General features: G+C 40.0%; 1 protein-coding gene across 14 annotated transcripts in view; it reads left to right on the plus strand.

Annotated features, from left to right (window-relative positions):
• ENOX2 (ecto-NOX disulfide-thiol exchanger 2) overlaps nt 1-16,305 on the plus strand; it is a 405,604-nt gene that overhangs the window by 114,103 nt on the left and 275,196 nt on the right. The gene's annotated exons all lie outside the window — the stretch shown is intronic.

Genomic DNA, 16,305 nt, shown 5'->3' on the forward strand with positions numbered 1-16,305 from the left:
CAAAGCATCTTCTTGAAATGAATTTACTTTAAAGTTAAAGATGGCTACAGTGCTTCTTCTTCAGGAGACAATAGCATTGCCATATTCTTTGGCTAGAGAAAAACAACATAGCATTAATTTTTCCAAGTTTTGGGTATTGTTAAAAGGAGAATTGTCAGCTTAACTCAACATATTATAATAACCAAAAAACAACTGCTACTAAGTTGCAAGATTTTCTAATAAGACCATTTTGAGAAGTTGTTTAGGAAGAGGAGAAAAAGGAGAAATATGAAGGGACAAAGGGAAGGAATCTATTAAATATTCCTGACCTTTAATGTCACTTTTGTCAGTGAATGCTATAGACAAAATAAACCAAGTCTGAGACCTATTATTAAAATGTCTTTTTTCCTCCTTAGCCTAATAGTTATCCTGCCTCTGAGACTATTGTGCTTTTATTTTTTTCTGGATGAATTTATGTCGTTTGACAGTCTTTGTTAAGAATACACAGTAAAGGTCAAATGTAAGACATTTGCTGGTTTTTCCTGATAGCCTTTATGCCATGGTAAATAGAGATTGGAAGCAGTTTTATTTTTCAGCATAGCATTGTGGATCTTTTTCCAATGGATTCTACTTTTTCTTATACCGAAGCCCACAAACCTTACAGGATTTTCAGGACTGTGACTTAGGAATTTCAAAATGGAGTCATTTCAGACTTTACTTTTCCCCTCAACTCTTAGATACAGTCAGGCACCAAATCCAGATATTTTCTGCTTCATGAATATCTCAGAAATCCATTAATTTCTTTCAATCTATTGTCACTATCTCAGGTGACACTACAGTCATCTTTCCACTGTATCACTTGTATTCTAACTTGTTTCTCTGGCTCTGGTGCTTTCTCATCTCCAGTGCATCCTTCATTCTGCCATAAGTGTGAGCTTTCTAAGGCACAGATCAGATGATGATGACCCCCCCACACATAGAACACATACAAATCCACAAACATCCAGAATGAACACTGAGGTCCTGCAATATGTGCTCTGGTAAAAAGGCTCTGTGGAGAGATTTTGGGGGATTAGAAAACATTTCCCTGAGGAAGTGACATTTGAGCAGGGTTTTGAAGGATAAGTAAAAGCTCTCCAGTGGAGAAAAGGGAAAATTGTAGAGCTCAGAAATGAATCCATTCATATACTGTCAATTGATCTTCAACAGTGGTGTCAAGAATGCACAATGGGAAAAAGTCTTTCCAAACAATTGTGTTGAGACAATTGATATCCACAAGCAAAAAAAACAAGACAAAACAAAACAAAATAATCTGGATCCATGTCTTTCACCACATAAAAAAATAAACTCCAAATGGATTAAAGGTATAAATATAAAACCTGAAACTGTAGAACTCCTAGAGGAAAATATGAGCAAAGCTTCATGACAATGATGTTGGCAGTGATTTCATGATATGACATCAAAAGTGCAGGCCACAAAACCAAAAATAGGTACGTGGTATCACATCAAACTAAAAGCTTTGACACAGCAAAGGCAACAATCAACAGAACGATAAGGCAACCTACTGAATTGGAGAAAACGTCAGAAGTTAATTTCCAAAAAAATATAAAGAACTACAACCCATTCAAAAAAATACCTAATAACCATTTAAAAATGGGCTAAAGATTTGAATAGACATTTCTCCAAGAAGACATACAAATGGCCAACATGTATGTGAAAATATGCTTAGCATCCCTAATCATCAGGAAAATGTAAACTATAACTATAATGCGATATCACCTCACAGTGGTGAGGATGGCTGTTATAAAAAAAAAAATAGGTAAATGTTGGTGAGGATATAGAGTAAATGGAACCCTTGAATACTGTTGGTGAGAATACAAAATAATACAGCTGCTATGGAAAACATATGGTGGTTCCTCACAAAATTAAAACCGGAACTACCGTATGATCCAACAATCCCACTTGTGGGTATTTATCCAAAAGAACTGAAATCAGGATCTTGAAAAGATATTAGCACCCCAATGTTTATTGCAGCACTATTCACAATAGCCAAGATGTGGAAGCAACCTAAATGACCAACACCTCAATGGATAAAGATAACATAGTATATACATACAATGGAATATTATTCAGACGTTAAAAGGAAGGTAATCTTATAATGTGCAAGAGCATGTATGAACCTTGAAGACATTATGCTAAGTGAAGCAAGCTAATCATAGAAAGACAAATATTGGCATGATTCCACCTATATGGGGAATCTAAAATCATCAGACTCATAGAATGAGAGAGTAGAATGATGGTTACCAGTGACTGAGGGGCAAGGGAAATGGAAAATTGCTAATCAGTAGACATAAAGTTTGAATCATGCAAGCTGAATAAATTCTAGAGATCTGTATAACATCATGCCTATAGTTAACAATACTGTATTGTACACTTAAAATTTGTTAAGTGGGTAGATCTAATGTTAAGTGTTATTGTCACAATAAAATAAAATTTTTAAAGGAAGCTCAGAGATATGAAAAGGCATAGCATATTTAAGGAATTTGAGAAGTTTGGTATGAATGAAGCAAATGGTACTTGGGGGAAGTGGCAAGAGATGAAGCTGATGCAATAATTTGGGCCAGATTTTCTGTGTATTTATTTGCCTTTCTGATTGTGATCATTTTGAGAAAAGAAACTGTCTTACCAAGTCCTGAAATCCCAAGGCCTAACATATTGCCAGGCACACAGTATTGTTTGAATGAATTGGATGAATAAGGAGACTGTCAAAGTTAGACTCCAGCCTGTAGCAAAATTAACATCTTACTTTTTCTTTTATACAACAACTATAGTAAGACTTTGCAAACACAGATTAATTATTTTTGCAGGCTCTTTTTTTTTTCAGTCACAATGTCTTCTCAAGGAGTAGATTCTAGTTAATCACTTGTCAGCACGCTGTGTTGGTATTCCTGAGGTGGAATTGTTATAGGGGACGTTATGAATCTGTAAAGATGCATTGGCATATTACAAGAATCTCTGTTTTCTCCTGTGTGTTTAATTTCATAGCCAACAACAGAGTTGTTCATCATACATTCTTGAAAAACTAGTCCAAATAAGGACCTAAGATTAGGAATGCAGAAAACATAACTCCAGAACATTAATGATACAGCATAGCAAAACTAATAGGGTGGGGGGAAGGAGGAAGGATAAAATTTTTGAACACGTAGATGGAGATTTACTGTATTTATGTAGTTCTATCTTTAGGGAATGCTAAATCACAAATTCATCATTGGTTAATTAGAATGTAATTAAAATTATAGCACAGTGATTGGATAAATAGTTAATGAAAGCCAAATGAATGAAGAAAAGAAATCTGGTGAAATTAGTGTGTACATTTGGGGAAAAGCAAAGATACAAATGTTACTCATGCAGTGCATCAGTCCTAAAGGACACCAATATCCTTCCAGCATTCATTGATAAAATTAATTCTCCAAAGACAAAAAGAGTTCCAGCTCTTACTCTTGTCCTCAAAGCATCCTACACTGAAATGCAGGTTTATCCGACTGCTACTTCAGTTTTCACTCATTACACAATGTGAAATTATTTCGCTGAACCTTGTTTACTACTTATTTACTGGTGTCTTAAGAATCTTGTAGAGTGAATTGATGTACTCTGTGTAGTATCTGTTCCTACTGAAATGGCTGGCTCAGCCTAGGCTCCTGATCAGATTCAGCCGACTACAGTATCTAGTTTTCAAAACCAGGCGAGTGGTTTCCACAGGGAGAGCTGTGCTTGCTTTTGATCATTACCTCAGCTTTATGAAATCAATCAGCCTGAAGGGAAGACATCATTACAGATCTGACAAGATGGACTCTAATTTCAAAACCAGAACAACTCTCTGTCCTCCGGCTTTGAAATCTGCAATTATTTATTTAATTTTGACAGAGACACCCATAATACAGTACCTCTGGGCACACTCTCAGACAAGTATTAATCAGATAACCTAATGGTCAGTGTGTTAGGAACCTACCCTTTTCCTGTCACTCAAGTGGAAAATTGGTCAACAGGAATTGCAGCATGGCCTAGAGCCAGCTCAAAGCAGGCACTGATGAATCACCATCTTTCTAATCTCCCACCCAGAAATATATGGAGAGAAGAGCAGTTGCTGTAACTGTTCCTAGGGCTAAGCTACAGGAGAATAAGACTTGCTCTTCACAGTTCCTCTGAAGACTCCCAGACTTTATCCTTTTTTTTTAAAGATTTTATTGGGGGGAGGGGAACAGGACTTTATTGGGGGAACAGTGTGTACTTCCAGGCCTTTTTTTTCCAAGTCAAGTTGTCCTTTCAATCTTAGTTGTGGAGGGTGCCGTTCAGCTTCAAGTTGTTGTCCTTTTAGTCTTAGTTGTGGAGGGCGCACTCAGCTCCCGGTCCAGTTGCCATTTCCTAGTTGCAGGGGGCACAGCCTACCATCCCTTGCAGGAGTTGAACCGGCAACCTTGTGGTTGAGAGGACGCACTCCAACCAACTGAGCCATCCGGGAGCTCAGCGGCAGCTCAGCTCAAAGTGCCATGTTCAATCTTAGTTGCAGGGGGCGGAGCCCACCATCCCTTGCGGGACTGGAGGAATTGAACTCGCAACCTTGTGGTTGAGAGCCGACTGGCCCATGTGGGAATCCAACCGGCAGCCTTCGGAGTTAGGAGCACAGAGCTCTAACCACCTGAGCCACCGGGCCAGCCCCAGATTTTATCCTAAAGAAAATGATACATCGCCCATCTACCATGTGTCTCTTTAAACTGTTCTATCAAATCAACATTTTTTGATCTTTGCTGTCATTGAGGACTATGATCTTACTGTTTCCCAAGCCTTAAATTGTACAGGGGCAAAGACTCCAGAAGCATTCTTCTTGAAGTTGGAAATATGTATTTTGCTTTTCTGCTCGTGAAACTCAAACATCTTAACAGATTTAGTTCAGAATTTTCTCAAATAATTTACCTTTACCAGACCTGGGGAATATTAACCCCACAGGAAAAACCACAGAGAACATTCTGAGTAGGGAAATATGGATTTAGAGAAAAATCGTCTTTCTCCTTTCCAGCTCTAGTGCCACTGTTATCAGTGTTTTAATAATACAACACCCAGTTGAACCTTCGCACTGATTAAAGCTTTGGGAGGAGGCATTTCAGTTGTAAGGGGAAAATGTGGTTCTTTCATGTTGGAAAGTTCAAGGTGGTGACAAATATAGTCTCCTCTCCAAAAAAGAGTACAAGCAAAGAGCAATCACTGACTATGTACTCCCAGCATTATTTATTAGTGTTTTACCTTGATGGCTGTGTATTACCTGAAAGAAAAAGAGGGTTAGGAAATTAATGCAAAGCTAATATCTTCCAAGCCATAAATAGGATGTAGTCTGGGGCAGATTACTCAAAGTTTCTTATTCCATTTCTGAGGCAAGTTCATATGAATTCCCAATTGTGCTAGAAGAAAGGAGCAAGCATTTACTTCGGGTCTAATATGTGCTAGACCCGAAACATACATTCTCTCATTTAATTTTCCTCACTTCCCTATAAGGGGAATGGGCATTGTCATCTGCTTTTGCAGTGCAGAAACAGTCTCAGAGAGATCAGGTGACTTGTTTTATACCCCTTGTAAGTGGCACACCTAGTAAGTGGTAGATGTGGGTTTGAATCCAGGTCTGACTCTACAGCAGCTCTGTCCAATAAAATTTTCAGTAATGATGGAAATATATTCTATATTGTGCTGTCTAACATGGCTATCGAGCACTTGGAATGTAGCTAGTGTAACTGAGGAACTGAACTTTTCATTTTGTTTAATTTTAATTCATTTAAACGGCTGCATGTGAGTAAGTCTCCTGTGTTGGACAATATATATCTCTAGGGATTGCCTTTTCTTGACTGTAGTTTGTAAAGCAAGAATCTGTAACCTGGTGTCCATAGAACTGTTAATATTAAGAGACGATCCCTATATGGGGCTTCTTTTATACTGTTTTCTCCTATAAGGATCTTAGACAGTGGAAGGACTGTTTTGCCTCTTGGAAAGGGAGAATGAAGCTATGCAGAGTCAAAGTTAGGGGTAGAGTGTATGATAGTCTACTACCATTCCCAAAGAATCTTCAGGCACCCTAGGATAGAGGGGATACCAGGAATGCTGAACGAACCCAAAAACTACACTTCCTTCTTCCTTTCATGATAGCCCCAGCAGCAGGTTGCTTGGCATCTGGGGTGGGAAACTCAACTAGTGTACCCAAAGTTGTAGCTGAGTTAATTTCCATACATATTTCTGGGGTGCTTTTAGTATTGTACAAGGCACCATGTCCGGCACCTTGGGGGAAGAAAGATTTTTAAAAATCATTGGGATGTCTCTCCTCAAGGAGTTTACAACTTAATGGTGGTGGGAAGGAAGGATAAGACAAACACTCGAAAAACTATAATATTAGGCATGCTCTAAAATGCATAGGAAAAGTCAGATTAAGATTGGAGGAGGACCAGAATAGTGTTTCAGAACTTTAAAAAGCCCGAGTTCCCTGTTCTCCTGCTTATCAGCTGTAACTTGGGAAATTTACTTAAACTCTGTAAGTTTCCCTTTCTTTCTTGTAAAATGGGAATAACAACTAGAAAACAACATAATTGGATAATGTATATAAAGCAGGGCATATTCTTAACACCTAGGGAGTGGTAGTTCCTCTGATGGCCCTGCCCCATTGCTGTGTATGTATTGGGTTGGGTGGAGATGAATAAAGAAAGGCATCGTGAAGGAAATAGCATCTGAGATAAAACCTAAAGGAAGGACAGTATTTTGAAGGTTGGAAATCAAGAAGTACTCATAGGTGGAGGAGCAGCGTGAGTCAAAGTGTGGAGGTAGGAAAAGTACTGGAATGATTTGATGAATGCTAGGTAGTCCCATTTTGCTGGCGTGTCAGCCTTTTCTACTCAAAATGTGATTCCCAACCAAATCAGTATCATCTAGGAACTTGTTAGAAAAGCAGACAACACCCTGGACTTACTGGATCAAAATCTGCATTTTAACAAGATACCCAGGGAGCATGTGTGCATATTAAAGTTCAAGGAGTGTTGGGGTAGAGCACAAACTGGGGCATAGTAGGAGACAACACTTGGAATGGGTGGGGCTTTATTATAAAGGATTTGAACACCTGACCATGTAGTTTGGGGAGTCATTACAAGTTGCCAAAAAATCACTGTCAGTGAAAATCCACCTGTGACCTGTATTACACCTTGAAAAAGGTGACTCAAGCATACATTTTGCTCTGACAGTTTTTACCTTCACCACCGTTCAAGCAAACCCATTAGTAGAAGAGGACTTTGGCCCTTTTCTTTCTCGTCACTTCCCTGTTACCTTCACTCACCCAATAATCTTTGACAATTACCCTTGCTGCAGCTAAACCAGTTATACAGAATATCGAACTCATGAAATTGACAAAGTATGTTTCATCTGTTTGACAATAGCTAAGACCTGGAACTGAGAAATGTTCATTTGTTTTCGCCACTAACCCCTGTGGCTGGAGAGTGATATTGCAGTCCAGCTCTTTTGGACATTATAAATAATTCCCTCCGAGGTAGTAGTTAGAGCAGCTGTGTAGTGAGAGCTGAAAATGTCGGAGTCGGAGGTTTTCAGACTAAGGAAGGTGCAGGGGCTCACAGAGATGGATAAATCCTATAAAAGCACCTGCTGGCCTATTAAGGGCTTGGCCATTATCCTAACCCTTTATTTCTCTAAAAGTTGTGAATTAAAACTAATTTGGAGACCCTCTTTTTCTCTTTAACATGGAGTTCCATATCTGATTTTAAACTGAAGTCAATTTGAAAATAGGACTTGGGTTACAGAAATTTATTTTATACACAAATTAGCGGTAATATTCATTTTGCCAAGAACTGGTATTCTATTTTTTCCTTTTTTAAATTAAATTTACTGGGGTGACAATGGTTAGTAAAATGACATAGGTTTCAAGTGTGCATTTCTATAATACATCATCTGTATATCACATTGTGTGCTCACCACCCAGAGTCAGTTCTCCTTCCATCACCATATATTTGACTCCCCTTACCCTCTTCTACCACCCCACCCCCATCTGGAGATTGCTGCCTTGAATTGAATTTACCAGATTTCTCAGGACCTAACTATTTTCTTTAAAGGGAACTAATGCAGAGTAGATTTATGTGTCTGTTTTGCTAAGGTTGTTCCACCTTAAGTCTGTGAGCCACAGATGCAAATAAGTGGCAGGCACCCACGGGATCACATTTTGGTACTATAACCTGGGAAAATCATTAAAAGCATTTAATAGCGTCATGAAGGTTAGTCCTAGTTTGACCTGATAGTAGAAAGCTCTGTATGGTGAATTGTGACAGTAATTATTACAGCAGCTGGGCACAAAGAGGTCATTGATCTTCTTTCACAAGAATCATGAAAATTCTCAGTGCTTTCCTCAAAGCCCAGGAATAATTTGCATCTGTATGGCAGACATCATTGCATGTGAACTCCTTGACCTGCAAATTAGAGGATTCACTGAGAACCAAAATTCATTCTGAGATATTAAATCCTCTAGTTTCATTAGATGAGAAATGTCATATTCCAAGGACCTCAGCCCCACCCTTCTCCAATGTGCATACTTTCTAAAGTGGCCTCAGGTGTGTTATGAAGTCAGATAATCTGCATTTTGATGTGACATGAGATAACAACTAGTCACACGTCTAAACCTGTCAACCTGGTTTTAGATGAGATTATATTACCACATGGACTTGTTTAATTGTGCACATAAGATGTAGAAACAGCAGAAATCTATAACACTAATGTGTATTATCTACTTTCCTTTATTCTATCAATTTTTACTTCCCTTTAGACAAATTGTACATTTTATTGGTTTTGGCAATGAGGGCACAAGATGTAAGGAGAAATGATGAAGGTTCAAAGTGTTATTCAATTTATCCTCAGGAATAAAATGGCAAGGACTATGAGAAATATGTAAGACTTTGGAAAATTTCTAACTTTTCTCTGTTATTTGTGACTCCCTCATTTGTTTTTCTTCAAGTGATTATCAGTAAGAACCCTTACAAAGTTAGATATTTCATGTGCTCATTTTAGGGACTGTAAGTAAGTTAACAGTTGAACAAAATGCATCTTAGGCGATTTGGGGAAGGTGAAGGGATCCCTCAAAATAGGGTATGTGGTAGTTATTTTAAAGGTAAGGAAAGCAAGCTGAACCCTTAGGAGCATAGCAAGGAATGGTCCCCAGGCTACAAAATGTCCTCTGGATTTAGGCCTGTCAGGAATTCATAAATAAGATTCCTGCTTTGCATAGTAGAATGAACTAGATAACCTTAAAAGTTTCTTCCTAATCTAGTATCTTTTCAGTTTCATCATGTGTTGTAGAAAAACGGTAGAATTAGCTTCCGTAAGAGGCTTAAAGATAAATTGTATAGTTTGAGTGAGAAATACAATATAGTAATTGCTAATATTTTACTTTTAAATGATAATTGAAATTTCAGCCACAAGAATTCTTGAAATTAAAGTGATGGTTTTCTTTTTAGAATTTAAATAGTCTTAATGGGAGATATTTGACTTAAAATAGCATTCAGCATTGATCACATATACATGACACAGAAAAGATCCTGTTGGTAACTATTGATTTCCTGATTTATTGGTTTATTTAGTGCTGTCTTGGAGGAGGAATGAAATAATACAATAAAAGTAGCTAGGAAAAACTGGTATCCTAGGATTTTGTTATTTCTATAGCCCTTGAGCTCATCGACAATTTGTTTGAATATACTCTCTGTCCCTTCTCTCTTTCATCTCCTTCTGGTATGCCCATTATTCTTATATTGCTCTTTCTCATGGAGTCAGAAAGTTCTTGTAGAGTACTTTCATTTCTTTAAGTCTCAAGTCTCTTTCTTCTTCCATCTGTGTAATTTCCAGGTTGCTATCTTCGATGTCACTGATTCGTTCCCCCATCCGGTCAACTCTACTACCTAAGCTGGCTATTTCATTCTTAATTTCTTACATTGAGTTCTTAGTCTCCAGAAATTCTGTTTGGTTCTTTTTTAAAATTTCAATCTCTTTCGTAAAATGCTCATGTTGTTTTTTATTGTGTTTCTGAGTTCATTAAACTGCCTTTCTGTGTTTTCTTGCATCTCATTGAGTTTTTTCAAAACTGCAATCATGAATTCTCTGTCATTTAAGTCACATATTTCCATATCTTTAAGTTCCTTTTCTGGAGACTTTTCAGTTTCTTTCTGAGCTGTCTTGTTGCCTTGGTTATTCATGGCCACATCCCTGTGGGTGTGCTGAGAGTCTTTGACATTCCAAAGCTCTTCCTGCACCAGATTCAGAGCCCCTGTGTTTCAGCAGTTCTGTTTACTCAGGCAGGGATCCGCCCAGATAGGTGGGGCCAGGGGCAGTGTGAGTTGTGAGAGGTGGCCCAGAGCAATAGCGAGAGCAACCACCACCACATCCGGTGCTGCTTCCACAGCTCCCTCCCCTTTGCCAGAACTAGTTGGGCTGCAAATCTGTATCTGCGGTCCACAGTTCTCAGAACAGCAAATATTCTGTTATTTGGTCTGACACCGCTACTGTTCCACTTCTAGTACTGGGCAGGTGGGTGTGGGGCCAGCTCCGGGAGTGTAGGGAAGGGGCGGCTTGTCTCAGTGCCTAAGGCTTCCCTTCTCTGTGGCAGTGAGGACTTAAACCACCCTTTTCAGCCTTCTTCCCTCAGTCTTTGCTCTGAGGTCTCTGCCGTGAGTGTTTGGTTCAGCCGTGTTATATGCTGTCCCCCAACCCTGTGGGCCATAAGCCCTAGCAGTCCGAGTTCTTCCCTCTCCCACAGCTGTGGTAGTTCCGGTATGCAGCGAGCTTGGAACACTGAGCTAGGTGTGTGTCCTGCACCCGCGCTATTCTGTCTCCGCCATTCTCCCTTCCCTCCTTGTCAGCTTGCGTGATTCGCCCACCTTTAAGTGAATTCAGTAGTGCACCTCTTCGTCTTGGGTGTCTGCTGTGCAGGGAGTCCTTTGTGGAGTTATAGTTGTTCTATTTGTTGTAAATTCCAGGGAAGATTTACAGAGGCTCACCTCACGCCGCCATTTTAATGATCCTTGTTTGGATCCTTGTTTTTTGTTATAGACTTTGTTTTAGTCTGTTTTGTCTGCTGTAATATTGTTACCCCAGCTGTTTTTTGTTTCTTAGTTTGTTTGTTTCCATTTTCATAAGACATCTTTTTTTTTCATCGCTTTGCTTTCAGTCTGTGTGTCTTTTCATTTGAAGTGAGTCTCTTGAACATAGCATATGTGAGGGTCTTCTTTTCTTATCCATTCAAGCACCCTATCTTTTGATTGGAACATTTAATCCATTTTCTTCTATAGTAATTGTTGATAGATATGTACTTATAGCCATTTTATTATTGATACTTGTTTTTTTTTTTCTTTTTTCTTTTTCCATCTTAAAGGAGTCCACCTAAGATTCTTTGTAATTCTGGTTTGGTGTTAATGAACTCCTTTAGTCTTTTCTTGTGTGGGAAGCTCTTTATCTATCTTTTGATTTTCAATGATAGCTTTGCTGGATAGAGTTATGTTAGTTATACTCCTTGCTTTTCATCACTTTGAATATTTCTCACCAGTCCTCTCTGGCCTGCAAAGTTTCTGTTGAGAAATCAACTGACAGTCTTATGGGAGCTTCCTTGTAGGTAACAAATTGCTTTTCTCTTGCTGCTTTTATGATTCCCTCTTTGAAGAATCATATGATTTTACTGATATGTGGCATATAAAACTGAAAACAACAAAAGAACAAGACAAGTAAATGAAGAAACAAAAACTCATAGACACAGATAATAGTTTAGTGATTACCAGAGAGTAAGGGGGGAGAGAGATGGCAGGTGTGGTTAAAGGGGGTCAAATATATGGTGATGGAAGGAGAACTGACTGGGTGTTGTATACACAATGTGATATAAAGATGATGAATTACAAAATTGTACACCTGAAATTTATGTAACTTTACTAAAAACTGTCACCCCAATTAACTTTAATTTTAAAAAAAGAATGCTGGAGGAGGAAGGGTGGAAGCATGAGGCTGGGAGGATAGATGGCCATCCTGCTCCCTGGACTCCCATCCACAGATTCTGGCTTTGTGTGTGTTATGGGGTAGCAGAGGGGATTGGGGGAGAGTTCATACCTTTTAACTATTCAGTTGTAAATGTGACCAAGGTACTTTTTATTGCCTAAAAATGAAAAGTCAAGGGAATGCCTAAGTTTAACCAGGAAAGGTGAAGAACCTTCATAGGAAACAAATAAAAATGTTTTCTAATAAAGAGAGAGAGAGAGAGAGAGAGAGAGAGAGAGAGAGAGAGAGAGAGAGAGAGAGATTCTCTCTTTGTCTTTAACCTGTGGAATTTTGATTATGATGTGTCTTGGTATTGGCCTCTTTGGGTTCATCTGGTTTGGGACTCTCTGAGCTTTCTGGGCTTGTATATCTATTTCTTTCTTGTGGTGAGGAACATTTTCTGTCATTGTTTCTTCGAATAGGTTTTCAATTCCTTGCTCTCTCTCTTCTCCTTCTGGTAACCCTATAATACAAATGTTTGTATGCTTGATGTTGTCCCAGAGGACCCTTAAACTCTCCTCAGTTTTCTGGAATTCTTTTTTCTTTTGTCTGTTCTCATTGCATGTTTTCAGCTACCTTATCTTCCAAATCGCTGATTCGATCCTCTGCTTCATCTAATCTACTGTTGATTCCCTGTAATGTATTCTTCATTTCCATTAATGTATTCTTTATTTGTGACTGGTTCTTTTTTATATTTTCTATCTCCATTTTTATGTTTCCTATCTCTTTGTTGAAGTTCTGTCTGAGATTATTGAACATCCCTATAACCAGTGTTTTGAAGTCTGCGTCTGATAAATTGCTTGTCTCCATTTTGTCTAGTTCTTTTTCTGGAGCTTTGTTCCTTTCTTTCATTTGGGACATGTTTTTTGTGTGTGTGTGGTTTGTTTTTGTTTTTTTTTTTTTGTCTCCCCATTTTGAGTGCCTCCCTGTGCTTTTTTTCTATGTATTAAGTAGGGCTGCTATGTCTCCCAGTCTTAATAGAGTGGCCTTATGTAGTAGGTTTGCTGTGGGGCTCAGTGGCACAGTCTTCCTGGTCACCTGAGCTGGGTACTCCAGGTTTGTCCCTAGTGTGGGTTGTGTGTGCCCTCCTGTTGTACTTGAGGCTTGGTCACTCTTTGCACATCAATGACAGGGATTGATCCTCAAGCTGATTGATTGTGAGAACAGGCTGTGACTACAGTGGGGGATCTGTGATACAGCAACTGATCCTACAGAGCAGGATTCACTTTAGCAGGGTTCTTGTGCTTGCCCAGTGTGCCCTTTGGGTGTGTCATCTCTGCAGCTGGCTGGGTGATTCGCCAGCTGGGTCCAAAGCTAGCCACCAGGTGTGTCACCCTTGAGGTATCCTGGGAGTGGCCCCATTGCAGGCCAAGTTCAGCCATAGCGTGGCCCTGCCTAGGGCCAGCTGGCATGAGCCTCAAAGCAATCAACAGATGGCTGTTACCTACTCTGGGCTTGGAGGTGCCTCAAGTGGCCAAGGCATGAATAGGCCTGTTGTCGCTAGTGCTGGGATTAGGGCTGCTCAGCCAGAGGTACTGGACATGCTGAAGTCAGGTGCTGCTTCTTTGCATTTGGTGGACCTTTAAGAGATGTTTAGGAAAGTCTGCGGCTTGAGCCAAGACAAGCCATGCATATGGAAAAGCCATTGGAAGTGGCTTGAGTGGGCCTGAAAATTGGGTGGGGTGGGGTTTCAGGAAAGGAAGGCAAATGAATGGTGTTAGCCAGGTTCATGGAGATTCAAATAATGGCTTCCACCGTCTCCTCTGTCAAGGAGAAAGCTGGCCTCCGGCCCTCACCCTGCAGCCAGAAAATGAGTCCCTCCCCTTATGTCTCTGGCATCTTTCAAGCTGCTGCTCCAGTGCTACTGGAGATCAGAGCCAGTCAGTTGGTCAGCAAGTAAATCTTTGTGCTGACCCTTTAAGAGGATCGCCTGGGACTTCAGCCACCTTTCTGCTCACTCAGCCACAATCTCTGCTGGTTTTCACAGCCAAAAGTTGTGGGGACTTCTCTCAGCACTGGAAACCTGGGCTGAGGAGCCTGGTGTAGGGCTAGACCTCTCACTCCTTTGGAGGAACTTCCACAGCTGAGATATTTCTCCGAATTTTTAACCACCACACGTGGGTGTGGGACCAGTCTGTTCCAAGTCTCTGCCCCTCCTACCAATCTTCAGGTGGCTTCTTCTCTGTATCCTTAGTTGTAGGGTGTTGGTTCAGCTAGACTTCAGGTGATTATCAATGATGGTTATAATGTACTTTAGTTGTAATTTTGATATGATCATGAGAAGAGGAAAGCACAGTGTTTACTTACTCCACCATCTTGACCAGATCACACTCATTAATTCTTCATTATCAACTGTCAAGTTTTTAATAGAATCAGTCACCTATTGTGGGGACAGAGTCCCAGAGAGCAGTTTCCAGGCTCTCAGCCTCGTGTGGGGTGGTGCTGGCTCAGGTAGTAAATGACCATCAACTGTGATTGGTTGGCCATCAGCTGTAACCAGTTAGCCAATTGGCTACTGATGTAACTGCGGGATTGCATTGATTCGTTGGTTGGTTGGCAGGCAGAGAAGTGAATGGCGGACTGCAGATCGTGTAGCTACTACTGCGTGTGTCTCCCCTGGCCGCCAGAGAGAATGTAGTGGTATGACTCCTCTATCTATGACTCCGTGGGTGTTCCTTTTTGGCCTAGCCATATCCTGCGTTCTTATGCGGGGAGCGATACAAGAGACCCCACAGGCCGCCCGGCAAGACACCTATCCCCACCCTATTGAGCATTAATTCATTCATTCAACACTCACATGTGGGAGGCATGGTGCTAAGTACCGGGGATACAGTTGTAGGATAGAAGAGAGAGAGAGAGAGAGAGAGAGAGAGAGAGAGAGAGAGAGAGAGAGAGAGAAATCTTTTTTACAACTTGCAAACTTATAGGGAAAAAGTTTGTTTAAATTTATAATAATAAGATAATCATAACGAGATATATATATATCTTTGCAACAATCTGTTGCAACATTATCACTCCCCTTTTACACATTATGAAAATTAAGACTAAGAGAGATTATAAGATTTGGAAAAAGCTACCCAACTAATAAAAGACAGAGCCAGAATTTGGACTCTGATTTATAAGGCTATGAAGCACATATTGTTTCCACTATACCATTTAATCTTCCATGGAACTTCTTTTTGCCAGTGTGATATCACAGAAAGAAATACAAAGAAATCTTTGGTAATAATACACTAATCATATTTGACTCTGGAACTACTTAGTTACAAAAAACATCTTTGTAAATTATATAAACCTCTAGTGTTCTTTGAAAATTATCTTGTTCATGATCTGAACGTTTTCTAATACACAGCAATTGGTTTTTGTTTCTTTAGTTCTAGTCATGGTAGGGATTTCATAGGACATAGATGTAATGCAGTGAACGGTTGACTTAAGATAAGGAAGCAAATTTACATTCCTTAGTTATTCAGATGATGTAAAGGAAGAATGTTTGACATGTTTCAGAAGACATTTAATGCAGGTGTTCCAAGTGGAGTTTAATTATTAGTACGAACACTTTTACTTAAAAATAATAATGCAAAGGCATTTTGTTAGAACCTTAGCATTCATTTTACTGAAACTTGATTGACAAAGATATAGGACTTACAAAGATATAGGACTAGGTTCCAAGTTTTTATTCATATTTCACATTACCTCAAGAATTGTATAGCTGTGGGTCAAAGAAAAATTGAGGGTTAAAGAATGAGCCATGGCAGGGACATCATCAAAATGGCGGTGTCAGGTGAGCCTCTGTAAAGCTCCCCTGGAGTTAACAACTAATCGAACAACTACACAAAGGACTCCCTGCACAGCAGACAGGCAAGACAAACGGGGCCACTACTGAATTCAACTAAAGGTAGGAGAATCACATAAGCGTGAGAGGAGGGAAAGGAGAAGTGCAGGAACGGAGCCGCGTGGCATAGGACGCACACCTAGCTCAGTGCTCTGAGCTCACTACGTCCCGGAACTACCGCAGCTGCAGGACAGGGAAGAACTTGGACTGCTAGGGCTCTGCTTATGGCCCACAGGGTGAGGGGGCAGCATATAACACGGCTGAACCCAACGCTCATGGCAGAGACCTCGGAGAAAAGACAGAGGGAAGACACTGAAAACAGTGGTTTAAGCCCTCACTGCCAAGCAGAAAATGGAAGCCTTAGGCACTGAGACTAGACGCCCCGTCCCTACCCTCCC

Source organism: Rhinolophus hipposideros, assembly GCF_964194185.1.
Source record: "Rhinolophus hipposideros genome assembly, chromosome: X".
In the NCBI taxonomy this organism is placed as follows: domain Eukaryota; kingdom Metazoa; phylum Chordata; class Mammalia; order Chiroptera; family Rhinolophidae; genus Rhinolophus; species Rhinolophus hipposideros.